We start from the raw sequence: 23,028 nt of genomic DNA on the forward strand, positions 1-23,028 counted from the left end.
AACCTGCATTTTCTCTACTCTTCTGTACTGTTCTTCTGTCCTTTAATTTCAGCAAACAGACCTGTAAAAGAGGTGGCCTAAAGCAATTTAAGCCATTAACCCCTCTTGAAGAAGCCTTGAAATTATTGTCAGTATGAGCATTGAGATAGTGGGTGATAATGAAGCTGGAGGCTTCCCCGAGCACAGGGCTAGTACCATAATGTTCATGTCATGTAATGGTGTCCTACTGGGTGACTGGCACACAATCAATTATAATTGCATCACCCAGGGTCTTGTGCAACTAAAGTAGTGGTTAAAGGTGATTATTTAAGACAGTGCTTTGACATTTTGTTCTCTTCTGCTTTCCAAGGAAAGGAAAAACAGACTAATGTCACAGCCATTGTCCCTGAACAAGCCAGCACCTCAAAGCACTCTGCATCACTATCACCGCCTCTCCAAACACTAGCAGGGCTACGTATACTCCAGAGGATGTGTATAGTGAAGCTGAGGAGGAACACAAAGTAAACAGGATGAGTCACAGTTCAGTGGTAAGTGCTAAAGGTCAGGCACCTGCTGGCCAGTGGCTCCTCTCTCTGCTGCAGCACCTAAAGGTTGAGACCTCGAAAGGCATTCTTACAAATGGAGAATGCACAGGGTCATCTACAGGAGTTATTTTTGCCCATGCAAAATACACTGCAATAGCTGAGAAGGAGTCCACTACCAGGGTCTGAGCTGTGATGGCTGAATAGCTGTCTGCACTGCAGTCTACCATGGAGTGCATGAAAACTCCTGTGGCAGGTTCATCAAACCTCTGTGCAAGTGACAGTAGAGATGCCAAAAAAACCAGGCCGGGCCAAGCAAGCTACCACAGAACTGAATGTAGTGACTCACGTGCAGGGCCCTTGCAATGAGCATCACAAAGAGGTCCAGGGCCTTCAGAATCCAAGCAGATTATCAGCAAAGCCCTGCAGCCAGACAGCACACTTACTCCTTCCACAAGAGGATCGCTTAGAAGGAGTAGTAAGTTAAGTTTCACACATTGAAACAAAGCACTAGCACGAAGGGGGAAGTACCGTAGCAAATTAGGCAAATTAGGCTAACAACACTCTCACACCACACAATGGATGCAGAAAATGCATTTCACTCGATTTGAACCCTGTGCTGCCATTGGTTGGAATAAAGAAGGAGCCCAGTAAATGACGGGTACAGATGGTCTTTGAGGAACTGCACAGGAAAGCGGAGGAGAAGGCGGCTTGGATACAGTTACTTTGCAGATGTCGATTGCAGTTTTAAGAAATGGTGTAACTGTAGTATTCGTTGGAAAGACTGATTCAATATCCCAATGATACGTTTGATAATCATTCTGGTTTTAGCATGAATTTTGTTATACCTGCACTCTGTCTCGGTGTGTGGCTGGGGTAAAGATGTCATGAGGCATGGCTACAGAGGGTATCCCTTGGTCTCCCAGCAGACTATCTTCCACTTCTGCTTCTAATAAGGGTGGCACAGATGATTGCCCTTAAAATGAAGGCATTGTGTGAGCTTCAGGGAAGTCAGCATTCCCCTGCATTATTTCATTCTGGTATTTCAGAAACTTGAGCTCAAAATCTAGGCTGACACTCCAGTGCAGTGCTGCACTGTTGTAGGTGCTGTCTTTAGGGTGGAGGTAAAAGATCCCATGGCAATATTCCAAAGAAAAGCAGGGGTGTTCTTCCCAGTGTCCTGGCCAATATTTATCCCTCAACCAAGACCTAGAACAGATTATCTGGTCATTGTTACATTGCTATTTGCCAGACCTTGTTGTGCTCAAGTTGGCTTCCGCGTTTCCTACATTACAACAGTGACTACACTTCAAAAGTACTCATTGACTGTAAAGTGCTTTGGGATGTCCTGAGGTCATGAAATGCGCTATATAAATGCAAGACTCTTTTATTTTTTACTAGCATACCAGCTGGATCTTGAGAATAAAATCTCTTTCAGTTCCTATAGGACATAGCACATGGATCTGAATGGCAACATGAGTGCAATCAATGCTTGCCTGGACTCTGGGAAAGCCAGTAGGCCCCTAGAATTATGTAGCCCTATCGTATTGTCAGTGGCAAATATGAAGTTTGTTGGCCCTGCTGAATAATGCACATGTAACCTTGATATATCTGCAGGCAGCAAACTGGCTGGCACTGCAAGTGTCCCTAATGGTACCCTGGAAAGAGCCAGATAGATAAAAATTGAGGGCACATTAGTACGTCTCCTCTTGCTGGTCCTCCTTTGCCAAGTGCAGTGCTAGAGGAGCGCTGAATCCAGTCCCCATAGCATACAAACATTGCACGAATCAGCAGCGCACCTTTCAGTCAACAGTGGAATACAGACGATAGCCTCTGTAGCAATACCAGTTGAATACGAGGACCAGCAACTCATGCCTGTGCGCTTAACTTATCTATTGATTAGCTATCATGACAGAAATAATGAGATTAATTTACTTTAATGTGCAGTTTCATCATGTATTGCATAACCACTTCCCTGAACAGCAGATTGGCAGTACGTAAGAAATGTGCTTTACACAGCACTCCTGAAATTACTGCTCAGTAATTCTCCAATAGCACAAGCATTAGGGTTAATGCCAACAATAATTTCTGAGCTGAAGTATCCAGAGATTATGCTAAGACTTTGCACTGTACTGAGCAGGTCACACTTGGAGTAGTTCTTCAATTCTGGTTGCCACACCACAATAACATATACGTGCTTTGGAGAGGATGAAGGGAAGAGCAACAAGGTTGTTCCCAAGTGTAAAGGGATGAGCCACGAGGAGAGATTAGAAAAGCTCAAGTTTCAGTCTCAAAAGATGGCCAAGGAAGGACTCCATCGAGGTATTTAGCAAAATTTCAGAATGTTTTTTCATCCAATTCTCAGTGTTATTTTCACTCTTATGGAGAAAATTATTCTTGAAAGTTTAGCATTGAAGTAGACTTTCATGACAGATTGTTGGCTATGAAAAGGATTCAACTCATCACCTGACCAACGCATCTGTATGTGAGTGTTATTTATATGTGATGCATTGGGCCATTATATTCAACAGCCTTCTGTCACATATCCTCTATGTGGCTCGTAAAGCTGTGGATAAAGAGACAATAGCATGTTGTGTTAGTAAACCAGGCTGTGCCATGGAATGGTAGGATACATGTTCATCTACCCTACCCACCATCTAACAGGGTCCCGGACTCAGCTATACCACTGTGGACAAATGAAGAATGGATCTGGATGCTTCCATTCAGGGAGGGAGGGACAGGAAATCATTACAAATCAGCTTTGGCTACTCTCGAGTGCCTGACATTAACAGACCGGACTATTAGAAGCCTAAGAGCAGCTCCCTTATCTGTACTCTTGGCCAGGAAAAGGTGCATGGTGTGAGGGGACATGAAGAGTTGAAGAAAAATAAAGTGGGGAGGGAGAGAAGATTGCAATGCTTCTTGTTGGCCTGAAGTAGATTCAGGATCAGAGGGCTGATCTGTTTTAATGTGTATGTCAGACTAAAATGACAGAGGGAACTATTTACTAGGCATTGCCTAATAGATATCTATTGCAAGTGAAGATCACAATGACAGTCTATTCTTACCAGCACAGTTCTCTGGCATTCATATGATAGATGCAGAGTTGCTAAGATAATTGGAGCTTCTATTACAGTGAATGTTGGACTATCTATCTCAATAATAGAATCATCTATCATGGTTTATATTGTTCTAGTGCTCATTTGTTCAGTACTTTCCACTGTTAGAGAAACTCCAGGCTGTAAAGCATAAATATTTATTACAACGAAAGATAATCTGACACCTGCTTCTCAAAGTAGGTTCATTTTTATTATTTTGTCTACGCAATGAAAACAAATGTTGAGATGGATTTTTTTCTACTTATCCTGCCATTCTCACTATTGCTAAATGATGTGAAAATAATGGCCTAGAAATTCAGTGCCCTTAGCACCGATTTTGCGGCGCTAGAGGGCCTAGCGCTGCAATTGGCGCCGGTTCCTAAATTGCCTGGGGCCCTTCCGCGGCGGTAGACCGGTAGCGCTGCGCCGGCACCGATGACGTCATCGGTGTGCGCAGCGTCCCGGTTGCCGTGGTAACCCGGCCCCAAGCCGAAATTCAGTTGCGGCCGCCTCGCCAGTGGCAGCCGCAACTAAGACTCCGGCAAACGAGTGTTGCCGGAGTCTGCGCCGGCGCTTTAAGGAGGCGCGGCGGCCGGCCGCTTTCCCGCCGGCCGCCTGCCCGCAGCTCCCTCCCCGGACTTCTCCCCCCCCCCCCCCGGAACAGATGCAAGCCCGGCACTTGTCCGAGGTGCCGGGCTCATTTTTGAAGAGATTTGCGCGGGCCGCGGCCGGGTGCAGGCAGCTCCTCCTTAACGGAAGGAGGAGGCCTGCACTTCCCAAGCCTGCCGCACCGCAGCGGGCGCCGCAGCGCCGGAATAGCGCCGCAATGCGGCGCGTTGCGCCAGTTTTCAGGCGCTAAAACCCTTCAGTAGCGCCGGCAGCCGTTTGGGCGCGGCGCTACTGAATTTTTGGCGCGCGCAAAGGGACTTAGCGCTGGCGCTAACTTCCGGCGCTAAAGCCCTGGCGCAGCGCAAACTCAATTTCTAGGCCAATGTTTTTATACAAAATTAAAAATCTTGTGTATGCTGTGCAATTTGTGTACACATTTTTATGTTACACTTTAATAATGGAAAATCTATATGTCAACATGTCACAATGGAGAAAGCCTATGTCAATATGTTATAATGAGAAAACCATGTTAAGTTTCACTGTTGATGCAGTAATCAAATCCCTCAAATGCTTTTGAAAAAAAATTAGCTGCCATTTTTCTCAGTAACTGAAATTTCTAATGTACAAAGTAAAGTTTTAAACAAAATAAATAATTTAAGATCCATTAAATTGTTTTTGTTGTGTATTTTACTACCTTCATTAAAGTTTTAACTTAGAGGCCTCAACTTCTTCCTATAGCCTGGGGTTTGATTTGATATTTTTACCCAGAACAGTATTTCTGTTAGCTGAAGACAGGCCATATAGTCTGAGCATGAGCAGTGTGAACAGTTTTTCAGGATGTACCAGTAGCATTTAAGCTAGCCAAATGACAGAAAGCTTCATTCTCAGTCAAGTTCAATGGCCCGTACTTTGCGGTCAACGGTGAACAAATGGGCTAACGGACTTTCTATGGGCATTTGCACTGGAAGTTGTGGTAATTAGAAATCCAAAACAGCCCGGTGCCCTCTACAGGGGAATCTGGGACCTGTGTAAACAGGGAAAACAACTGTGTATCTCCTCAGCCATTCAGATTAGAGGACCTTACTGAGACAGACAGTCTAAACTAGGGAGTGTAAGTTAAAATATTTAATTCAATGCCAAATAATGCACAGAAAGCGAAATAAAGAGAAGAAAAGAAAGATGGGATCAAGAGAGAGAACTAAAAGAGACAGAGACAAAAAGTAAAAACAAAATTATTTAAATTTTACTTTTTTTAAATCTCCAACATTAATCAAAATCTGAAGGAATGAGACTCCACACTTGTAAAAGTTAGTTTTCAGTGCCAGGAAGTTTGGCAGTAATTAATACTTATCTATGTCTCATTCTATTTGTCTCAATCTCTCTCGATATTGCATTCTCTCTCTCTGTCATTTACACTTGAATGGACAAGCCCTAACCTTTTCTGGTGTGTTTAGTGGGTAAGTACTGCAACTTCACATGTTCGATGTGCTTTAATGACGAGTCTGGCTGAGATATTGTTAGAGCAAAGTTTCTGGAAGAGCAGGGCTGTGGCAGAGCCACCAAGGAACTCTTATACGAATGTATATAATTGCCTTTAAATCTGTATTCTTTCGCTGTATGTAAATAGCGCGGTCTCTAAAGGGTTAAGACCGAACGCGATGACGTCATCACATGGGTCACGTGACGTTCCCAACAGCGGGAAACGTGATGACGTCATGGCGTCGGACTGAGGGGCCTCCCCTTCTCAGTCCTCGTGGAGCCAGCATTAAGCAAACACCTGTTGATTTGTTCCCCTACGTTTTTGTTTGTTACTTCCACCAGTTTGCATTAAACATCGTTTTGGTTAGCTGATTGACTCGCTCTCAGTATTTTCGTCAGGAATTTACCAATTCCTACAGGGCAACTCGCTGAGCAACTTCCTGATTTCTGCATTTAACTGCGCATGTGTGGTCGCCAGAAGTTGCTGCCCAATTTACTCTCCAATAATGGTAAGCGGTGATAGCCTCACCATTATTTTTACCGCAAAATCTGGGCTATTGTTTTCCAAACTAAGTTAAAGAAAAACTAGAGGACAAAATTCAAAAGCTATATTCAGATAAGATTTATAATGAATGCTTTCATAAAATGTAGAGGCTGTGTTTATGTGTGTGCATATGTAACCATGTGTGCGCAAGAAAGACAGATATAGAAAAAAAACTGTTGCAACTTTAGTTGGGGTTCAAGTTACTGTGATGAAATAACTCTGTGTTCTGGATTATCTGTTGTTGTATTTGTTAATGTCTGTAAATGTTTTACAGGTGTAACCACTAATGTTCCTCCCTAGCTCCGCCTTTATGGATCCTCCTGATTGGGGTGAGTCTTATTTACAAGAGCTGGGTTTTACTCATAAGGGCTGGGTCGGTGATGAATGATGGTTGCCCTGTGTTAACTTTGTAGTGTATGTAACCGTTCCACCTTTAAGAGAACTATTTTAAGGGTTGCACTACTTTATCTTGGCTGCGGTATACTGTAATACCGGTGGTGACCACACCGGTATATAAGTGCTGTGTAATGATTTATTGGGCAGTTCCGCCCTGACCTTCGACTAGTAAAGACCTGTTAAAATTTACTCTTGTGGTCTGTGTAATAATTCTCATTATAACACACAGACTTAACAGTGGCGACGAGTACGATCTTACCTTGCGGCAGAGATACATCCAAGGCAGTAACGGGCGTCGAGAAGAGGCATCCGCCCTCATCATTCTGCTAAGAAAAGACTCGGGTCTGCAGAGCAAAGGAAGAATTCTGACACGAAGCCTTCCATCAGCAACAGGCAGTGATCATCCCTTCTATCACGGTGGTGGGTAAGCCGATCAGCGACGAGCAGCAAGTCGGCCACGTTGGCTGTGAAGTAGGGGAGGGAAAAACGGAGGATATAAGGGCGGAGAACTCGACCACGACCGGGGAAAAGAGCCGGACAGAAGTCGGGGCCAGAGGCGCTGAGACTGGGGCAGCGTAAGGCACGGAAGCCGCGGTGAATGCTAACGCAGCCGGTGTGAGAGACCGGGCTACAAGCGGGCTGGGAGACGCAACAGCGTCGAGAGAGAGCTCGACCGCGATCGGTGAAAAAGGCCAGGCAGCTGCCAAGGCCGCGAGGCGCAGCGACCGGGACAGCGTAAGCGCGGGAGAAAATTTAAAAAAAAACGCGGAGAACTCAGCCGCAGCCGGAGGGGAAAGGACCGGACTGCAAGAGGGGCTGGGAGGCACGATTTGAAAACCGCTGGGGAGGGCGAACGCAGCAATATGGCAATCGCCATTACAGCCAGCGGGGGAGAAAGGCAAACGCGGGAAGCCGCCATTTTCATAGGCGGGGGAAGAAGACGAGCGCGGGAAACCGCCATTTTGAAAAAAAAATAAAAGAAAAATTTCTTGTTGTTTCTCAAGAAGATTGCGAGGATGCCTAAGCGTGGTAACATCAACGATTTCGATCCCGATGTTGAAGATTGGGCCACGTATGTAGAACGCATAGAGATTTATCGTAAGGCAAATAAAATATCAAATAATGATAAAGCACTAACCTTACTAAACTCAATGGGTGCGAAGACATACGGGCTATTGAAGCATCTTCTATCACCAGCTAAACCGGCGGATCAGACCTTCGCTAATATTGTTGCTGTCCTGAGAAATCATTTGAACCCCACACCGCTGATGTTAGCGGAATGATTTAAATTTTATGCGAGAACGCAACGGAAAGCAACGCGGAGTATTTAATTGAACTGCGTAAGCTAGCGAAATACTGTCAGTTTGGGGAAAGACTGACAGAGGCACTGAGAGACAAATTCGTGTGTGGATTGTCGAAAGAAGGAACACAAAAGCGGCTACTTGAAGAGAATGATCTTACACTTGATAAGGCTGTCGCTATTGCAGCATCGCACGAAGCCGCAGCGAGAGGCACTGCGGAAATGCAGCTGAAGGCAGCGGTACTCAGCGTAGATCAAATGGCTTTGGGTACAATGAAATGTTATCGTTGTGGGAAGACAACACATGATCAGAACCAATGCTGGTTTAAAAATCAGGAATGTAGAAAATGTGGCAAGCTTGGTCACATAGCTAAAGCATGCCGGTCAGGAAAGAAGACCAGCAACAAAAAGTCACCACAGGAAAAGTGCAGAAAGGTACATAAGGTGGCTGAGAAGAGTTCGGATGAACAGAATTCGGATTCGGACTCCAACAGCAAGGAACTGGGTAGTCTGAGAATTCACAATGTGAGTAAGGAAGCTGACCTACAAACTATCTGGGCCACACTGCAGATAGCAGGAGTCCAAGTGAAGATGGAATTGGACACCGGATCGGCGCTGACGGTCATGAATAAACAAGATTACAAAAGGTTATTCACACATATTCCCCTACGGGATACGGAGATAGTATTGCAGACATACACGGGGCAAAGAGTATACCCCATCGGAAAGATAAAAGTCAAGGTGAGACACAAGGGCAAAGAACACAAAGGAATGGACTTATATGTACTACCCGAGGGAGGTCCACCACTCCTGGGATGGGAGTGGATCAGGAAAATAAATATGGACTGGCACTCCCTAAAAGCAATGACGGTAGATTCCGGAAAAAAAAAAGATGTTAAACCTGAACGATTGTCCAGAATATTGGATGAGGGCATATGCAGCAGTGACAGTGACAAAGCAGAGAGTGAGAACTCGGTGAAGACCATCAGCTCAGACTCTGGAACTGATGATGGTAAGACCAGCCCATGTGCAAAAGACAAGTCGAAAATGGACTTGCAGACTAATGATGGAAAAACGAAGGAGTGCATAAATGCTTCAGAAGAGAACAAGGTATCAGAACAGAATTCCACTGAACAACAACAACATAGTTTGACAGAGAATTCTGAGTCTGTCCAATCTACAGACATGCACATTTCTGAGGAACACTGGGCTCGAACTCAACTCAATTTCAAACTACAACAGCAATTAGAACAAATGATTCGCCGTTTTGAGCAAGAGATGAATGCAAAGAAAAAGTTCTTTGACACAGAGTGGGAGAATCTGGAAAGACAGCAGAAGCAGCTGATTGAGAAAATGGAACAGGAACACACAAACCGCCTGCGCGATGAGGCCAAATGAATCAAAGTTGAGCAAGAAAGGGAATATGTCAAATTCATCGATCAGTTGAAAGCTAAGAAGAAAGAGCACCCTTTGGTGAGCAGTGTCAGCAGTAATAAGCCACTCAGGGAATTGGTGGCAGAGGCAAAAGCTGAAGTGATGGAGGAAATAGAAGACAATAGAGAAGAAGCAGAAGATGATGACTCATCTGAACCATTATCACCCCTACCAGGTCACGCAGGTGGTCCCTCCGAACTGAGCCAAATCAGTATGGAAGTAGAAAAACTTCCCAAGGTACTCGAGCCTTTAGAAGTCAGCAATGCTGGTTCTGAAGTTACGAAAGTTCAAGCTGTTAAGTCCAGTGAAGGACTATTAGATGAGTCACCTCAGCAACAAGAACCTACTACACCACCGAGAACTACTACACCACCGAGACGTTATCCGGACCGAGTCAGGAAGCGCAGGAGGCGCCTCCGCAGAGACTGAATCTGTGAACTGTTTTTACATGAAGTTGTGTATATATGTTATGATGTTATGTTTAATGGGGAATATATATACTGTTAAGCTAAAAAGGGAGGATTGTAGTGTATGTAACCGTTCCACCTTTAAGAGGACTATTTTAAGGGTTGCACTACTTTATCTTGGCTGCGGTATACTGTAATACCGGTGGTGACCACACCGGTATATAAGTGCTGTGTAATGATTTATTGGGCAGTTCCGCCCTGACCTTCGACTAGTAAAGACCTGTTAAAATTTACTCTTGTGGTCTGTGTAATAATTCTCATTATAACACACAGACTTAACAAACTTGATGCCAAGATTCTTACTTAATAAAAGCCTTTAGTTTTAAGTTGTAACCTCATGGATTCAGGCAGTTATTTGGCACATCAATTTTTTAAGTAACAACTTTGGAAGATGGATCGATTTTTGAAACCAGAGCGTCTGGATATCGATCCCCATTCGGCAGATGCATCGAAGAAATTTACGCATTGGCTTCGATGTTTTGAATACTTCATCGCATCGATCGATCCGACGGCTAACAAGTTGGGTCTTTTAACCAACTTGGTAAGTCATCAAACTTACTCTATATTTGAAGATATTACTACGTATGAAGAGGTCCTTGTAGCTCTTAAGGCCCAGTACCTTAAGTCGGTTAATGAAGTATACGCCAGGTATCTTTTGTCTACTCGCAGGCAATTACCCGAGGAATCCCTGGATGATTTTCTGCAGGATCTTAAGGCTTTGGCTAAGGATTGCAACTACAAGGCTGTCTCTGCCATATTGTATCAGGAAGAGGCCATCCGTGATTCTTTCATATCTGGCCTTCGATCTAATTATATTAGACAGAGACTCCTCGAGAATGACTCGTTAGTTTTAAAAACAGTCGTTGTTACGGCTCGATCATTAGATGTAGCCCGGAAGAATTTAGAAGTGTATGCATCAGCCCATGTGTCTTTTTCAGCCTTGTGTGTTCCAAGTATGGAGGCATCCATAACGTCAATGGAGCCTCCACTTAATCCTACTGTTGCGGCTGTACCCCATGGGTCTAAGTGTTATTTTTGTGGCCAACCTAAACACTCCAGGCAAAGATGCCCAGCCAGAGAGGCTACTTGTTTTAAATGTAAGAAACGGGGACATTTTAGTAAAGTGTGTAAGGGTAATCCTGTACCTGATGCATCTGATTTTGCGTTGGCAGCAACTCTTAACTAAGCTGGTAGACCAGTAGCTTTCTTCTCTCATACATTGCAAGGACCAGAAGTTCGACATTCTTCAGTGGAAAAGGAGGCGCAGGCGATTATCGAAGCAGTCAGGTATTGGAGACATTATCTTGCTGGCCGACGTTTTACGCTTATTACTGACCAGCGATCTGTGGCCTTTATGTTCAATACTAAGCAGAGAGGCAAGATCAAAAATGATAAGATTTTAAGATGGCGAATAGAACTGTCAACATATGACTATGATATTCAGTACAGGCCTGGAGTATTTAATGAGCCATCGGATGCTTTGTCACGAGGAGTATGTGCTAGTCTAGGTATAGATAAGCTTCAAAGTCTCCATGATGCACTCTGCCACCCTGGGGTTACCAGAATGAACCACTTCATTAAGTCCCACAATCTACCCTTCTCTATTGAGGAGGTCCAGACAATGACCAGAACCTGTCGTGTTTGTGCTGAATGCAAACCCCGCTTCTATAAGCCGTCTGAGCCAGCTCATCTTATTAAAGCAACTCGACCATTTGAGCATTTAAGTCTCGATTTTAAAGGTCCCCTTCCATCGAGCGACCGTAATGTCTATTTTCTTAATATTATAGACGAGTACTCTCGGTTTCCTTTTGTTATCCCCTGTTCGGATGTGACTAGTGCTGTTGTAATTAAATGCCTCTGCCAACTGTTTTCTTTGTTTGGCATGCCTAACTATATACATAGTGATAGGGGTTTATAGCAATCTGGGATGTAATGTTTAAGTTATCCACCAGATGGAGCCAAATAGTAAGGGTTCCCATTCACCAGTTTTTAAGGTAATGGGTCATGTATTCAATGTCCTGGTACACCAGTTTATATGGTAATGTGGCATTGCATTATGGGTATGACTCAGAGGTGAATCCTCCATCTTGCCATCGTGCAGTAAGAAATGTGTGCTTTGCTTGCAGCCTGTAAGAGATGTTTCTCTGCTACACCGGGTAAATAAACAGTTGGGTTTTGTTCCTAATTTCTCACTTCTCTCAGTGTCTGACCTTACCACCCGGATATCACATATTGGCGACGAGGATAAACAGATCACATCTTGAAGAAGAAACAAAAAAGAGCACTGAATAGAGGATCATGGCTGCTACGGTAGGAAAGATCTCTGCTTTTGATGTTCAGACACAGACCTGGGATGAGTACTGTGAGTTGCTGATGCATTTCTTTGAAGCAAATGATATAGATGATGTCGGAAAAAGGAGGGCAATTTTGCTCACTTCCGTGGGAAGTCAGACGTATAGTTTAATGAGAAACTTATGCAGTCCTGAAAAGCCTGGTGACAGATCATTTGCTAACTTAGTGGCCTTGCTGAAGGACCATTTCAATCCCAGACTGAGTGAGATTGTACAGCGGCAAATTTAATTCACGGAACAGCAAACCGGGAGAGACTGTATTGGATTATGTAGCGGTGTTGAGGAAATTGGCACACGATTGCAATTACGGCAACAACCTGAAAGACATGCTGAGAGATAGGCTAGTTTGCGGGATAATGGATGATCGAATGCAGCGGAGATTATTGTCCGAGACTGGGCTTACGTATGAAAAAGCATTGGAACTTGCTCAAGCCATAGAGACAGCGACCCAAGATGTAAAAGAAATACAAGGTTCAGACTGGGCTACTACAAAGCAAGTTGCAGGTCAGGTTGTGCATAAGTTAAACATGCATCAGAAACCACAACGTGTGCATGTAAAGGCATGTTATAGATGCAATGGCGATCACCTGGCGAGGCAATGCAGGTTTCTGGAGGAAAAGTGCCACAAGTGTGGTAAAAATGGACACATAAAATGTGCATGCAGGGCAAAAGCAACCGTGGAGGAATACAAACCAAAAGGGGGAGGAAAGCAAAACCTAGGAAGAGAAGTGAAAAGACAGGGAGCACATCACATCAGCGGAGAAGCTGAGAAAGAAGATGACATGTTCATAATGCATAGTATGGTAGAAAACATTCCAAAAGTGGATCCTATCACTTTGCAACTGACAGTAAATGACTCTAAGGTCAACTTTGAAGTGGATACAGGATGCGGCGTAACCATAATGAACAGGGAGGAGTACTCAAAATTGTGGAACTGTGCAAAAGTTCCAGAGTTAAAGTCTTGCTCTATGCAGCTTAAAACATATACCGGTGAACGAGTGGTGACATTGGGTACAGCTACTGTAATTGTGCAACACAGGGACACAGTGGAACAGCTACCTGTAGTTGTAGTATCGGGTTCCGGGCCAAACCTGTTAGGTCGGGGCTGGATACAAGAACTTAAATTAGATTGGGGAGCAATAAATCAAATAGAGGGAGGCAAACAATTGTCTTTGCAAGAAGTGTTGATTGAACATGAGAACATGTTCAAGGAAGAACTTGGCACATTTAATGGCCCCCCCAGCTAAGATTGATGTAGAGAAGGAGGCACTGCCAAGGTTTTTTAAACAATGACATGTGCCGTATGCCATGAAACCGAAGGTAGAGGCTGAGCTTGACTGTCTTTTGAGAGAGAACATTCTGGAACCCGTGAAATGTTCAGAATGGGCAGCTCCCATTGTACCTGTTTTAAAACCGGACAATTCGGTAAGACTCTGTGGAGATTATAAATTGACAGTAAATAGGGTGTCTAAACTAGAACAGTATCCTATTCCCAAAACAGAGGATCTCTTTGCAAACTTGGCTGGAGGGAAGAAATTCACAAAGCTGGATATGAGTCATGCATACTTGCAGATTACACTAGATGAGGAATCCAAGAAGTATGTAACCATAAATACACACAAGGGTTTGTTTACCTATAACCGCTTACCATTCGGTGTCTCATCTAGTCCAGCTATTTTCCAGAGGACTATCGAGGGTGTGCTGCAAGGGATCCCATATGTTTCAATCTATCTGGATGACATTCTGGTGATGGGAAGAACCGACCAGGAGCATCTGAGCACTCTGAGAGAGGTACTACAAAGATTGGATAAGGCTGGGTTACGGCTCAAGAGGAGTAAGTGCACTTTCCTGGGGAATGAGGCCATGTTCCTGGGACACAGAGTGGACGCCACCGGGCTCCATCCAATCAAGGAGAAGGTACAAGCACTGCAGGAGGCCCCAGCTTCTACCAATGTGACTGAGTTAAAAGCTTACCTGGGACTGCTAAACTATTATAACAGGTTTTTACCAAACTTGTCAACAGTGTTAGCACCTCTTCACAAACTTCTGCATAAGGAGACACAGTGGCAGTGGAAAGAGGAACAGAGGGTTTCATTTGAACAGTCCAAGAAACTGATGCTGTCCTCGGATGTGCTGGTTCACTACAATACAGAGAAAGACATCATTCTCTCTTGTGATGCTTCACCTTACGGGGTGGGGGCGGTTCTTTCACACAGCTTGGAAGATGGAACAGAAAGACCAATAGGGTTTATGTCTCGAACTCTGACACCGGCGGAAAAAACTATTCCCAGTTAGATAAAGAGGGGTTAGCAGTAATGTTTGGGTTACAGAGGTTTCACAAGTACATATGGCAGGAAATTCACCATATGCACTGATCATAAACCTTTTCTATCTCTTTTTAATTAAATGAAAGCAGTACCACAGATGGTGTCACCCCGGATCCAGAGGTGGGCAGTGACGTTGAGGGCATATGAGTATGTCATCATTTACAAGGCGGGCAAGTGCCATGGGAACGCAGATGCCTTGAGCCATCTTCCACTGCCAGGTACACCTATCCGTGCAGCTCCAGAGGGCAGAGTTTTGATGTTGGAGGACATGGACACGGCAATTGTGACCGCAGAACAAGTAAGGACATGGACCGGTAAAGATCCAGTACTGTCTAGAGTCCGAGAATATATGATGAGGGGTTGGCCACAGCACCCGGAAGGGACTGATTTCATACCTTACAGTGTCAGGAAGACAGAGCTGGGTATGCAGGATGGTTGCGTGCTGTGGGGAGCACGAGTGATTATTCCACAGCCAGCACGACAGTCTATCCTAGGGCAATTACATCAGTGTCATCCTGGTGTTTCACGTATGAAAGCCTTGGCAAGGATTTACTTGTGGTGGCCAAAGCTAGATGAGGAGATAGAAAATCTAGTCAAGACATGCAGCACTTGTCAAGTGCACAGGAAGGCACCAGCAGCGGCTCCTCTCCACCCCTGGGAGTGGCCGGATAACCCATGGAGAAGATTACATGTAGATTATGCAGGTCCATTCATGGGAAAGATGTTCCTCATAATCATTGATGCCCATTCCAAATGGATGGATGTTTATCCTGTAAATTCTGCTTCATCTACTGTTACTATAGACTGCCTGTGTAGGAGTTTTAGTAATCAAGGGCTACCGGAGATCGTAGTAAGTGACAATGCCACGTGTTTTGTGAGTACCGAAACAAAAGAGTTCATGAGAAACAATGGCATAGTGCACGTGACCTCAGCTCCATATCATCCGTCTTCAAATGGACTTGCGGAGAGAGCCGTACAAACATTTAAGGAGATGATGAAAAAAAGTGCGGAAGGGAGTTTGGTAACCAAGGTGTCACGAGTTCTGTTCAGCTACAGAATAACACCTCAATCTACCACAGGACTCTCTCCTGCTGAGCTGTTGTTAGGATGTCGACTACGCTCCACTCTTGACCTGGTTCACCCAGATCTAAAAAGGAAGGTGGAAAACCGACAAATCAAACAAAAGGAGAACCATGACAGAAGGACAAAGAGCCGCAGTTTTGGAGAAGGAGATGCGGTCCTTACCAGGAATTTCAGTTATGGTCCAAAATGGATTCCTGGCGTCATAGACTCAATGACCGGTCCAGTATCATATACGGTCATGGTGGGAACTGGTCAGGTAGTACGCAGACATGTAGATCAGATACTGACCAGACAAGGGGAAATCAAAATGGAGGTTCCAGAGGAGATGTCGGAGGACAAGTTGGCCCCCAGTTATCCAAATGCATCGGTGGTGCCACCACCACGAACAGAGCCAGTTCCACCTGGACCCCTTCGTCAAGAGGAAACCATTGTAGCAGAGTCAGATACTCTGAGTACTGCTCAGGAGCAGCAGGTGGCTCTACCACAACCAAGCAGGGACTTGACTGTAAGACGTTCACCAAGGTCTCACAAGCCACCAGAGAGATTGATAATGACCTGCTAGATTCGTTCAGTATGGACTATCATTAAAGGAGTTTCCTTATGGGACTTTTTAAGAATGTTGTTAAGAAATTAATGTTCAACTTAAGAGGGGAGGGATATAGTAATCTGGGATGTAATGTTTAAGTTATCCACCAGATGGAGCCAAATAGTAAGGGTTCCCATTCACCAGTTTTTAAGGTAATGGGTCATGTATTCAATATCCTGGTACACCAGTTTATACGGTAATGTGGCATTGCATTATGGGTATGACTCAGAGGTGAATCCTCCATCTTGCCATCATGCAGTAAGAAATGTGTGCTTTGCTTGCAGCCTGTAAGAGATGTTTCTCTGCTACACCGGGTAAATAAACAGTTGGGTTTTGTTCCTAATATCTCGCTTCTCTCAGTTTCTGATCTTACCACTCGGATATCACAGGGTTCTTCCTTTATGAGCGAAGAATTGCGACAGTTTTTGCTATTGAAAGGAATTGCAACGAGTAGAACTACCAGCTATAACCCTTGTGGTAATGGGCAGGTCGAGAAAGAAAATGCGACAGTGTGGAAGGCTATCGTATTGTCTCTGAAGTCGCGAGGCCTGCCGACCTCTCGCTGGCAGGTTGTCCTGCCAGACATGCTGCATTCCATAAGGTCTCTTTTGTGTACAGCGACGAATGCCACCCCTCATGAAAGGATGTTTAGCTTTCCAAGAAAAGCTACTAATGGAGTATCGTTACCCACATGGTTGACGACCACGGGCCCTGTGCTGTTGCGCAGACATGTGAGAGGCCACAAGACTGATCCACTGGTGGAGGAAGTACAACTCCTTCATGCTAATCCCCAGTATGCGTACATTCAATATCCGGATGGGCGAGAGGATACGGTCTCTATTAAAGATCTTGCACCTGCTGGAGCTCAAAGATTTCGACTCTGAGAGTAGAGTTTTTAATCGTGGCATTGGACCTTTAGAGACACAAACCCTCAGTGTGGAAAACACTGATGATTCTGGGAATTCGGATGAACCGGAGTTGGTACGGAGGAGGAGCCTCGGCAAGAGTTACGTCGTTCCCAGAGGACTATCAGGTCTCCTGACAGATTGAATCTATAGCAGGGGGTGAATGTGATGAAATAACTCTGTGTTCTGGATTGTCTGTTGTTGTACTTGTTAATGTCTGGAAATGTTTTACAGGTGTAACCACTAATGTTCCTCCCTAGCTCCGCCTTTATGGATCCTCCTGATTGGTGTGAGTCTTTTTTTTATAAGAGCTGGGTTTTACTCATAAGGGCTGGGTCGGTGGTGAATGATGGTTGCCCTGTGTTAACTTGAGGCCAAGATTCTTACTTAATAAAAGCCTTTAGTTTTAAGTTGTAACCTCATGGATTCAGGCAGTTATTTGGCACATCAGTTACACTTTGAATTTCAGAAAGTATATTACGCTGAAAGAGAGAAAGTTGTTCAGTGGTTTAAGCTTTCCAGTCCAATTTTTGTTGGGTTTCCAGCAGATCTAGTCTGTATGGGGCAGAAATATGCTTGGGGATGCATTCCTGCCCCTGCCCCCTCTCCCACCCATTTTCTATCGGGCAATCCCAGCCATTTCAAATGCGGCCACCATATTCTTTTCTTTCTATTATGGTTCAGCCACCCATTGGGCAGCAAGTTGAAAATCTATGGCTGGAATTTTCATTCGTCCGTGCATGCAGGATTGGAGGCGGGTCAGGAGTGAAAGTGGAAATAAATTGGAGCGGGTTGGGAACCTATCATCATCCCGCCTCCTCACACCTTTAACTCGGGCACGTTTGCCAGCACGGCAGCGACCCGAGCAGTAGAGGCGGGCGACCTAATTTAGATAATTATCAGCTTGTTGTCAGACCCTTAACCGTCTTTTTAACCATACCTTTCCAATTTCACTGCATGACCACGGGAATCATGCAGCTCGGGAACCATGTCTGTCAAGCTGAGGTGGAAGTTCAGTGGCCACTGATCGAAGTTATTACTGCAGAGCATGGAAAGCACAATAAATACTGACACCTGACACCTGCTTACTTGCCTAAGGGAAATGCTGTTGCTGAGTGCATTTTGAGCACTGATTTAGGTCTCTAGAGTTTGCCAGTCTTCTCTGCAAATTCAGAACCCACTGTCAGCTCATTGCTACTGCCTATCACACCATTGACAGACTGCTTCTCTAATCTCTACTTGACCTGCCATCTATTACGTCAGAATGGGCACCGTTTTCCTGTCTCATCTTGGTCCTCAGAATCGGACCACGACAAGCCCCAACACCAGCAGCAGCAGGCACACCAGCAGCAGCAACAACACCACCAACCTTCTCCTCAACAACCTGATGCTCCACAGGACAGAGGGCATCAGTGCAGGGCTGCACCGCACCGGAGACGATACTCCCAACACAGGGGATACAGGCAGGGGATGAGCTTCCTCAACATGACTGAGCAGCAGTGCCAAAGGAGGCTCAGGCTATCGCGCCAGGTCATCACAGACATTTGCACCTTGGGACCTGGTGAACACACCTTAGCAGTGGCCTCAACTTCTTCACCTCAGGCTCCTTCCAGGGATTTGCAGCAGACATTTGCGGTATCTCACAGTTGGCCGCCCACAGATGACCGATGCCCTGTTCGACAAGTCAGCCAATTATGTTAACTTTACCACTGATGACGCCAGTGTTACTGAGTGGGTGCTCGGCTTTTCCACTCTGGCTGGCTTCCCATGGGTGCAGGGCATTATCGATGGCACACATGTGGCCATCAGGGCACCCCATCATAACCCAGGAGTGTTTGTGAACCGCAAGGGCTTCCACTCCCTCAATGTACAGCTGGTCTGCAACTATAGAAAGATCATCATGCATGTGTGTGCCAAATTCCCAGCACCCGAGCACATTGCTGCCCAGGAGGCCAGGGATGGCCTCATCATGGCCAGATTTACTTAAGTTCATGCATTATACCCGTATGGCTGCTACATGCTGCTGAGGTGTGCATATCTGTGATGGTGCTGGGTTCACATATGTCTGGTGATGGTGCACCCTCAGAGGCTGGAGGCTCCTCTGAGGAGTCGCCTTCCTCTTCCACCTGGACAGTGGTTGGGGGCGGGGGTGGGTGTGCTCTTGATGGACCTGTGGGAGAGTAAAGAGATAATTTAGAAATGTCAGATCAAGAATGGGTACCAATACCATTATGCACATAATGAACATTCACTGGCTGATGACATCATTGCCCATATGAGTGACTGCTGTATGCCATGTGACTATATGAGATGTAATTCTGTCAGCAGGTTGCTGAGATGTCCTCCTATCTCCGGCTCCCACCTCCAGCTGCTCTGCAACTCCTGCAACGTCCAGGGTGACCTCCACTGCTGGAGTCAATGTTGCCACTGATGGAGGGTCACCTCCAGTTCTCTCCATCTCCCTCTTATTGTGCGCTCTCTTCTGTAAGGAGGGAAAGAAGAGAAGTTTGAGTGAGAGTGATGGAATGAGTGTAAGGAATGCATGGGTTACATGTGTAGAGGGTGACTATGAGGGAGTGTGATGCCAATGCCAAATGGCCTCCTTGTGTGGTGTTAGTTGGTGTGAGTGCATTAGGGTGAGGGTGAGTATGAGGGGTGGCTAGTAAGATGGGGATGTGATAATGTAGATAGAAAGAGCGGGATGGGTGGGCATGCAAGTTAGAGAGGGCTTTAAACTAATTAGTCGGGGGGAGGTTTCAAGAGAGCGAAAAATAAAAATGTCAGCGGAGAAGGCAATAGAGAAAGGTAGCAGTGGGGGAATTAAAAACCAGAGAGTGTCAGGAAGGGACAGAATGTATAAAGATAAAGGTAGAGTAGTAAAGGGGGTAAAAGCAGGAATAAATTGTCCCAAAACATATTTTAAAGTTTTTTTTATCTGAATGCACGCAGCATTCGCAACAAAATAGACGAGTTGACGGTACAAATAACTACACATGAGTATGATCTGGTGGCCATTACAGAAACATGGCTGCAAGGTGTCCATGACTGGGAACTAAACATCCAGGGGTATTTGACAATTAGGAAGGACAGACAGGAAGGAAAGGGAGGAGGGGTGGGTATGTTAATAAAGGATGGAATCACTGCAATAGTGAGAAATGATATTGGGTCAAAGGATCAGGATAGTGAAACAGTTTGGGTGGAGATAAGGGGAAAAAGTCACTAGTGGGCGTAGTCGATAGGCCTCCTAACAGTTGCAATTCTGTTGGTCGGAGTATAAATCAGGAAATAGTTGGGGCTTGTAATAAGGGAACAGCTATAATCATGGGGGATTTTAACTTTCATATTGACTGGACAAATCAAATTGGGCAGGGCAGCCTTGAGGAAGAGTTCACAGAGTGCATTAGGGACGGGTTCCTTGAGCAGTATGTAACTGAACCAACCAGTGGGCAAGCAATCTTAGATCTGGTCCTGTGTAATGAGACAGGATTAATAAAAAATGTCCTTGTAAAGGATCCCTTTGGAATGAGTGACCATAACATGGCTGAATTCCGAATTCAGTTGGAGGGTGAGAGAGTTGGATCTCAAACCAGAGTACTAAGCTTAAATAAAGGAGACTATGAAGGTATGAGAGCAGAGTTGACTAAAGTGGACTGGGAAAATAGATTAAAGTGTAAGATGGTACATGAGCAGCGGTGTACATTCAAGGAGATATTTCACAACTTTCAAGAAAAATATATTCCAGTGAGGAAAAATGGGCGTAAAAGAAAAGACAGCCATCCGTGGCTAAGTAAAGTAATAAAGGATAGTATCTGACTGAAAACAAGGGCATATAAAGTAGCCAAATCTAGTGGGAGGATAAAAGATTGGGAAGCATTTAAAAGCCAGCAAAGAATAACGAAAAGATTAATTAAGAAAGGGAAGATAGATTATGAAAGTAAACTAGCAAGAAATATAAAAACAGATAGCAAGAGTTTCTACAGTTATATAAAAAGAAAAAGGGTGGCTAAAGTGAATGTTAGTCCCTTAGAGGGCGAGACCGGGAAATTAGTGGTGGGGAACATGGAGATGGCAGAAACGCTGAACAAATATTTTGTATCAGTCTTTACAGAAGAGGACACTAAAAATATCCCAACACTGGACAAACAGGGGGCTATAGGGGGGGAGGAGCTAAACACAATTAAAATCACTAAGGAGGTGGTACTCGGTAAGTTAATGGGACTAAAGGTGGATAAATCCCCTGGACCTGATGGCTTACATCCTAGGGTCTTGAGAGAAGTAGCAGTAGGGATTGTGGATGCATTGGTGGTAATTTTCCAAAACTCCCTGGATTCAGGAAAGGTCCCAGCAGGTTGGAAAACTGCTAATGTAACACCCTTATTTAAAAAGGGAGGCAGACAAAAGGCTGGAAACTATAGACCAGTTAGCCTAACATCTGTGGTTGGTAAAATGTTGGAGTCCATTATTAAGGAAGCAGTAACAGGACATTTGGATAAGCATAATTTAATCGGACAGAGTCAGCATGGTTTTACGAAGGGGAAGTCATGTTTGACAAATTTGCTCGAATTCTTTGAGGACGTAACAAACAGGGTGGATAAAGGAGAACCAGTGGATGTGGTGTATTTGGACTTCCAAAAGGCATTTGACAAGGTGCCACACAAAAGATTACTGCACAAGATAAAAAATCATGGGATTGGGGGCAATATACTGGCATGGGTGGAAGATTGGCTATCTAACAGAAAACAGAGAGTTGGGATAAATGGTTCATTCTTGGGTTGGCAATCAGTAACTAGTGGTGTTCCGTAGGGGTCAGTGCTGGGACCCCAACTCTTTACAAGCTATATTAACGATTTGGAGGAAGGGACCGAGTGCAACGTATCCAAGTTTGCTGACGATACAAAGATGGGAGGGAAAGCAGTGAGTGAGGAGGACATAAAAAACCTGCAAAAGGACATAGACAGACTAAGTGAGTGGGCAAAAATTTGGCAGATGGAATATAATGTTGGAAAGTGTGAGGTTATGCACTTTGGCAGAAAAAATCAAAGAGCAAGTTATTATCTAAATGGAGAGAAACTGCAAAGTGCTACAGTACAAAGGGATCTGGGGGTCCTGGTGCATGAAACACAGAAGGTTAGTATGCAGGTACAGCAGGTGATCAGGAAGGCCAATGGAATCTTGGCTTTTATTGCAAGGGGGATGGAGTATAAAAGCAGGGAAGTCTTGCTGCAGTTATACAGGGTACTGGTGAGGCCACACCTGGAATACTTAAGAAAAGATATACTTGCTCTCAAGGCAGTTCAGAGAAGGTTCACTCGGTTGATTCTGGAGATGAGGGGGTTGACTTATGAGGAAAGGTTGAGTAGGTTGGGCCTCTACTCATTGGAATTCAGAAGAATGAGAGGCGATCTTATTGAAACATATAAGATTGTGAGGGGGCTTGATCGGGTGGATGCGGTGAGGATGTTTCCACTGATGGGTGAGACTAGAACTAGGGGGCATAATCTTAGAATAAGGGGCTGCCCTTTCAAAACTGAGATGAGGAGAAACTTCTTCACTCAGAGGATAGTAAATCTATGGAATTTGCTACCTCAGAGAGCTGTGGAAGCTGCGACATTAAATAAATTTAAAACGGAGATAGAGAGTTTCCTAGCTGATAAGGGAATAAGGAGTTACGGGGAGAGGGCAGGGAAGTGGACGTGAGTCTAAGTTCGGATCAGCCATGATCCTATTGAATGGCGGAGCAGGCCCGAGGGGCCGTATGGCCTACTCCTGCTCCTACTTCTTATGTTCTTATGTATGTTGGTGTGAGTAATGATGTGCAGGAGTAGGCTTGGGAAGGCAGAGTGATGGGGATGTGATGAGAGGCACAGCAGGATGAAGTTGAGTGTGGCTTTGCACTCACCTTTCCTGATCTAATGAGGTCACTGAAGT

The 23,028-nt window shown here is 44.9% G+C and overlaps 1 long non-coding RNA gene across 1 annotated transcript in view; it reads left to right on the forward strand.

The window, feature by feature from the left end:
* The first annotated feature begins 2,608 nt into the window (after positions 1 to 2,608).
* The window catches only part of LOC147106610 (uncharacterized), a 37,224-nt gene continuing 16,804 nt past the window's right edge, over positions 2,609 to 23,028 (forward strand). The window contains exons 1-3 of the long non-coding RNA XR_015080962.1: positions 2,609 to 2,843; positions 6,050 to 6,216; positions 6,526 to 6,580. This is a non-coding gene — a long non-coding RNA (uncharacterized LOC147106610). The remainder of the gene's footprint in view (positions 2,844 to 6,049; positions 6,217 to 6,525; positions 6,581 to 23,028) is intronic.

Source organism: Somniosus microcephalus, chromosome 15 (genome assembly GCF_052327205.1).
Source record: "Somniosus microcephalus isolate GS21.2 chromosome 15, FLI_Smic_1.0, whole genome shotgun sequence".
NCBI lineage: Eukaryota > Metazoa > Chordata > Chondrichthyes > Squaliformes > Somniosidae > Somniosus > Somniosus microcephalus.